General features: G+C 50.4%; 1 long non-coding RNA gene across 1 annotated transcript; it reads right to left on the bottom strand.

Annotated features, from left to right (window-relative positions):
- Positions 1-1,052: 1,052 nt before the first annotated feature.
- LOC141133581 (uncharacterized) lies at positions 1,053-6,458 on the bottom strand. Its single transcript, XR_012243099.1, has 2 exons — positions 6,147-6,458; positions 1,053-2,376 (listed from the first exon to the last, which is right to left on the bottom strand). It is a non-coding gene; the product is annotated as an uncharacterized lncRNA (long non-coding RNA).
- Positions 6,459-6,746: the final 288 nt, after the last annotated feature.

Here is a 6,746-nt window from a genome sequence, read left to right as displayed (position 1 = left end):
TATGGATGTAGAAGAAAACTGTTAAAGCCCCTGTTTTATTTATTTTTTTATGCCAAGAAAGAGTTTCTTTCACAACCTGTACTCTCTTGGGGCCCTTTTACACCTGAGAGCTTTTGCCACACTAGAAGGCAGATTCTAACGTAACAAAAGCGAATCAAAAGTATTTCCCTTTAAATCCTATGTTGGAAAAGTCCTGCATGCAGCATCTTTGGTGCTCTTTTCAAAAGTGCCCCAAGAATGCACCTTCCATTTAAGTCAATGAAAAATGCACCCAGGGTGTGTTTTTCTGTGTGTTTTTGGGGTCACTTGGCACAAAGATGCTGGTTGTTAGCACCTGTAGGCATCCTTAACAATCAGCTGGGGTAGCACAGGAGTTTTGCAATCTTTAATAGGCAACCAGCTCCTATGGCCTGGCCTGGTCCTCTACTCTCCCCACATCCTCGAAACCTTGACCAGTGTAGTCAAAATGACCCCCATGAATTAACTGTTATGCACCTAAACTCCAACCCACTTTAATATCCATTTATAATAATTGAGTCCACACCTTGTTTTGGAGTATAAATGGCCATAACAGCTTTTATTAGACAAACCAACCAGATAACTCCACTATCAAATCAACATAAAACCCATACCATAACATTTTACCCCAGTCCGTTGGTCTCTGACGGCGACTCACCTTGTTTACCAAATATGTATACCAAAAATATATATACCACCACGCACTGCGGGTACCATTTTGAAAACCGTTAGGCCTCCCGCTGTAGCCGCTCGGAGACACCCCCTTTCCTGCAGTGCCACCATCTCCTTATTCCATCCACCATGATGGAATACACCGGAGGGGCTGATCTTGCCGATGAGCCCCCCACCCCTTTTGGATTACCAACTTCTTACTGCCACCGTCAGAGACCAACAAGCAACTCCGCCACCCTCTGTAAACACCCCTTATTTGCTGTTATGACGACCGTCTTCCACCTGGAATACAAAAAGAAAAATCACAACAAACACCCAACATAAATTGTATACACTTCTGATTTTATATATATCTATATATAGGGAGGGAGGGTGGGAAAACTGCCTCCTCCTGTGTCTTCTTTCTCTCCACTGCCCCTTCCTGGCTCCACCTCTCCCCTTAAGTAATGCCACTCCCCCTTTTACAAGTTCCTATCTTCCACCACCCTTCCTAGACACTCCCATTCCCTATTTCTAATTAACCCCTCTTGTGTCTCCTTCTCCACACTGTCATGCCCGGCCCTCCTTTATCATTCCTTCCTCATTTTCACTCCGGGCCTCCCTTGACCAGTGTAGTCAAAATGACCCCCATGAATTAACTGTTATGCACCTAAACTCCAACCCACTTTAATATCCATTTATAATAATTGAGTCCACACCTTGTTTTGGAGTATAAATGGCCATAACAGCTTTTATTAGACAAACCAACCAGATAACTCCACTATCAAATCAACATAAAACCCATACCATAACATTTTACCCCAGTCCGTTGGTCTCTGACGGCGACTCACCTTGTTTACCAAATATGTATACCAAAAATATATATACCACCACGCACTGCGGGTACCATTTTGAAAACCGTTAGGCCTCCCGCTGTAGCCGCTCGGAGACACCCCCTTTCCCGCAGTGCCACCATCTCCTTATTCCATCCACCATGATGGAATACACCGGAGGGGCTGATCTTGCCGATGAGCCCCCCACCCCTTTTGGATTACCAACTTCTTACTGCCACCGTCAGAGACCAACAAGCAACTCCGCCACAGCCTGAAAGAGTGACCAACTTACTCTTGAAGGCACCTCCACACCCACAGGGCCCTTTGAATCCCTTCCTGCAAGCCCAGACTAGAGGTCAATCCCCCATCTGAAAGATGAACTCCATCCTTTATCCAATAGAGCCCAACATTGGTCTCTACTTCTAGATGCCCAATGACTAAACCTCCATTATTAACCACAACCTCCCCACCATTTTGTTTATGCATATGCGTGTTTTCTGAATGCTAGTCACTAATCTAGCCCGTCTCCAAACTGTCCGGGCAAATATGTCCGACCATAGCCGCAGAGTACCCGGAAAATCAGCCTTTAACTGCAGAAAATCAGCCTTGATGTCTGTGATCAGCTCCCTGACCGGACGTACCCCCCAAACCACTAACCCCTGCATGGATTACCAAAACATCGGGAGGTCTGTCCAAATTTCATATCATACCACTTCCCGAACTACTCTCTCCCACCTCATACCAGGCGTACCCAACCACCGCAAATAAGCTTCTTTCCGCGAAATGCCCAATCCCAGCACACATAGAAATGACCGAGGATCCAAATGAGGCGTGTGGAACCTCCATCTGAAAATGAGGCGTGTGGAACCTCCATCTGAAATGAGACGACAAAACATCCAAGGTAGCAATACTCCAGCATATCCCCACATACTGACAACCTCATTTAAAACACCCCGTAAATCCGGTTTACCTCCCCCTGTTCTCTTTCTTTAAAATTGTATTTTATTTATTTATTTATTTTTTTTTTTTTTAAATGCGGAATCTCCTTGATTCCCACCTCCCGTTCCTCCACACCGCCGCCTCATCCTACCCACACCTGGCAGCTTCAGTAGCCGCCCCTATGCGGAAGGAGTGTGAAGCGTATTGTTCCCCCTCCAAGCCTGCCCTGAAAAGGCATTTGCTGAACACCGACATAAATTGGAATTTTTGATAAATAGGACCCATCTTTATGCCTTAGTCATAAAATGCCAGCGAAGATACCGCAGTAAAACAGTAAGACCTCATAGCTTGAGATACATACTGAACACAACATCCCACATATGGCCCTCAGACTGGCAAACGTGACAGGCCGTCTCATAACCAATTTCATGTGACCCCTCCGGAAAACCCCCCCCTTTTTTTTTTTTTTTTTTTTTAAGCCTGTTTCACCCAAACTCTTTTGTTGCGTCCTCCTCCCCCATCAGTTGTAAAATCATGACAGGCCTGCCATCTTCCGCTCAATGGCAGAGACCAATCCCCCACGTTCCATGTTCCTAGACACAAAATACAAAACCCACAACCTTACCTCCGCCCTGTCCTTACCAATCCTGGCCTCCTGTACCATTAACAACCACTCCTTCCATACCTTAGTATAATGCGCCCGCGTGGCTACACTCACTGACTGCCGAATCCATCCCGCGGCGACTCCAATGCCAGCTCCCACATCCAATCTGTGTAAGGGACTCCCTCCTGCTCTGCGCCCGGGGTCAACTCTCTGAATCTGTCCCACTGAAAGCGAGACCGTGCATCAGCCAGTGTATTATACACTCCAGGTATGTGACCAGCATACAAGAAAATGTGCAATCCCAAGCACCTCAACACCAACCTACGCAATAGCCTTAGTACAGGTGGTGATGACGCCGACATGCGGTTGATCACCTGGACCACTCCCCTGTTGGCACAATTCAGTCCCGATTTCATATTCCTACAAGCCTCACCCCCAAAGTTCCAACGCCGGTACTACTGGAAAGAGTTCCAGTAACACCAGGTTACGCGAACCCTGCCTCCACCCATACTTGCGGCCAAGGACCCACACTCCACTGCCCTTGAAAAAAACGCCCCCATAACCCTTAGCCCCTACCGCGTCTGTAGTTAAATCCATGTCACCGGGCCCGACATCCACAACGATCTGCCGTTGTACGACTCCAGAAACTCATACCATACCTTCAAGTCCTCCCGGTGTTCCCTATTAAGCCCGACCAAATATGTAGGTGCCTTGACCCCTACCGTTGCTGCCGACAGCCGTCGACAGAACACCCTCCCCATTGGGATTATCCTACAAGCGAAAGTCAACTTACCTAGTAACCACTGCAAAGCCCTCAACTGGACTTACCACAGTCTGTGGATCCCTCAAATTACTTTGTATAAGTTCTCCAACTTACCTCTGGGCAGGCGACATTCCACTGTTTCCACATCTACCACTATCCCCCCAACAAACTGAGTTCCGTCGTCGGGGCTTCTGTTTATCCTCTGCTAAAGGCACTCCAAAAACCTGCCCGCGAAGTGCTGCAACGTGGCTAGCAGAATCGCACACACGTCGGAGGCAGTAATGTATGACCGAATCTAGGCCCGACACATCCCTAACCACCCACTCCCGAAATGAGCTAAATGCTTCAAACATGGCACCATAAATGAAGCAACCCATAGGTAAGCATTTGTCTACATAAAACTGTTCTTGCCAATAACAACCCAACGGCCGGAAACTATCCGGATGCCCCGGAAGCAAGCGGAAGGCAGATTCTATGTCCGACTTGCCATCAATGGCTCTTTTGCTATACTTCCTCACCCATCATACTGCCACGTTGAATGACGTGTAAGACCCAGTGCATGCTTCCGGATCGATAAAATCATTCACCAAACTCCCTTAGGAAATGACCAATGATGAATAAGTCGGAACTTGTTCGGTTCCTTCTTAGGCCCCACCCCCCAAGGTGAAACAACTAAATCCTGTATGGGTATTATCCACAAACGGCCCCCCATCCGACCCAAAGCCACTTCCTTCGCCAATTTTTTCCCCCCCACTAACCTTCTAATTTCTTGTCAGTGGTGGAACCACTGCCCATGAACATGGTATACGAAAACCTTCCCCAAACCCCGTGACCAATAGCCTCATCGCTACCTAGTCCGGATACCTACTTAGAAAAGGCTTCTTCCTTCTCACCTTTCCGGCGTCGTCCCTTTCATGTGCAGGCTCGTTGTGACGCCTCCCTTTTTTTTTTTTTTTTTTTTTTTTGAAGCACTCGTGCTTAAACTTACAGGACCCCCCAAATTTACAATTTGTAAATGTCCGCGGAATCAGCCTGTACCTCTTTTTTCTTCATCCCCCCTTCTTGGAATTATCCGGTTTTACCCTATCACCGGTTAAATTTTTTCAGCGGCAATAGGGAAAAATATCTCCACATATTCACCCTTGACAATATTATCCCGAACCTCCTGCTTTAAGTGTGTTCCCAGTGGACCCTCAAAGCACCCATATACCTCGCCCTTCGCCGCATCCGCAATACTCACCACCTCCACTCTGGCCGTTGTTGCCGCCCCCTCTGTAGCCCCCCTTTTTTCCTTGACCCGCTCCTTCTGCTGCCGCCCCCGAGGGGTCCGGCACCCTCTGCACCCTTACCCTAGTCGCCATAGCACCTCTTTCCCCCCCGGTTACCGTTCCCTTCCAAGGGCCACCTGCGGCAGCTGTTCCTGTCCCAGTTCAAATCTACCCACCAAATTCTGCAATCCTTTCGATAAATCCTTCAATTGCGCCCCTGATCCAGAACTGGCCGGCCTTGGAGCCGCCAATTGCTGATCAGGCGCCCCCCCCCCCCTTTATCCCCACTGTACCCGCTGTTACGACCCCTAATAAGTCATGTAATGCCTTAATCACAGATAAATCATTGCTGGACTCACCGGGCTGTCTGGGAGCACGCCCCCACCGCCTCCGATTGGTCTCTCCTGTTGGCACTTGTTGTTCTTCGCTGTCGGACACCTCACCTTCCGAGCGATCGTCCTGCTCCCTGACAGTTGGCGTTGTCAGCCCCCCGGGTGAAGAGGCCCCGGAAGCCGTGAAGATCTGATCATATAAGGGCCGACTCTCTCCTGCCGCTATACTTCTTCCTGAACCGCCACTGGGAGTCGCCCTGGCTGCACCGATCGGCCTGCTTGTGACCACCACCGCCATCCTTCTGTCCATGTGCCAGTCTGTTGGCTAAGCCCCGCCCACCCACAGCCTTGCTGACCACTCTAATCCCCCTCCGGTAGCCACTGTGTCCTCACTACTCCCCCCTTTAGCCCCCCTGCCTGTTCTGCCACCCCCCATGTGTTAAACCCTCACTCTGAGGCCTGTGAAACTCTGGCGGTGAAGCGGCGCCATAACGGCCCGTGGCCCCGCCCCCCGGAGTAGGCCTGCGGCGTGCAGACCGCCCGGGCCCTGAGTTATCCTGTCGCTGTGTCCGCTTCACTGGGGGCGCTGATCGGTCCCCCCGAGGGCTCCCTGTCTGCCGAGCAGGCCGCGATGGCGGCCCTGGTGAAAAACACGCCGGAGGCCGCGACCTCCGCACGTGATGGGTCTCTTCCACTGTCCACGATCCCTCCTCATCCAATATCAGTGCCCCGACTTGCCTCTTCAGCCAGTCCACTCCTCTCGTCGCCGTCGCAGCCCTCAGCCTCGCCAGGATGGTGTCCTGTCCTCCATGCTGATGCTGGAGGAGCAGTGAATAAAACTGCCTCCTCCTGTGTCTTCTTTCTCTCCACTGCCCCTTCCTGGCTCCACCTCTCCCCTTAAGTAATGCCACTCCCCCTTTTACAAGTTCCTATCTTCCACCACCCTTCCTAGACACTCCCATTCCCTATTTCTAATTAACCCCTCTTGTGTCTCCTTCTCCACACTGTCATGCCCGGCCCTCCTTTATCATTCCTTCCTCATTTTCACTCCGGGCCTCCCTATTCTCCAGTTGACCTGCCCACTGTCTTTCAGGCTCCTTCCCCCTCAAGTGGTAGCACTGCTCCTGCACAAGAAGAGCTGGAGAATGCTGACCACCAAGGAGGAACTGGGGGAGGAATTATCACTGGTTGTTAAGGACGCCAGCGGGTTCCAGCTTCTTAACAACCACCAGCCAGCTTCCTTAACAACTGTCAGGTACTCACCAAGGCCGAGTTGCTGAGAGAGGCTCCCCTTGCAGCTGGGCGCACGATACCCTCTGGGAATGGCACAGCAGGTAT

This window comes from Aquarana catesbeiana, linkage group LG01 (genome assembly GCF_042186555.1).
Source record: "Aquarana catesbeiana isolate 2022-GZ linkage group LG01, ASM4218655v1, whole genome shotgun sequence".
Lineage (NCBI taxonomy): Eukaryota > Metazoa > Chordata > Amphibia > Anura > Ranidae > Aquarana > Aquarana catesbeiana.
This window is presented reverse-complemented; position numbering and strand designations above follow the sequence as displayed.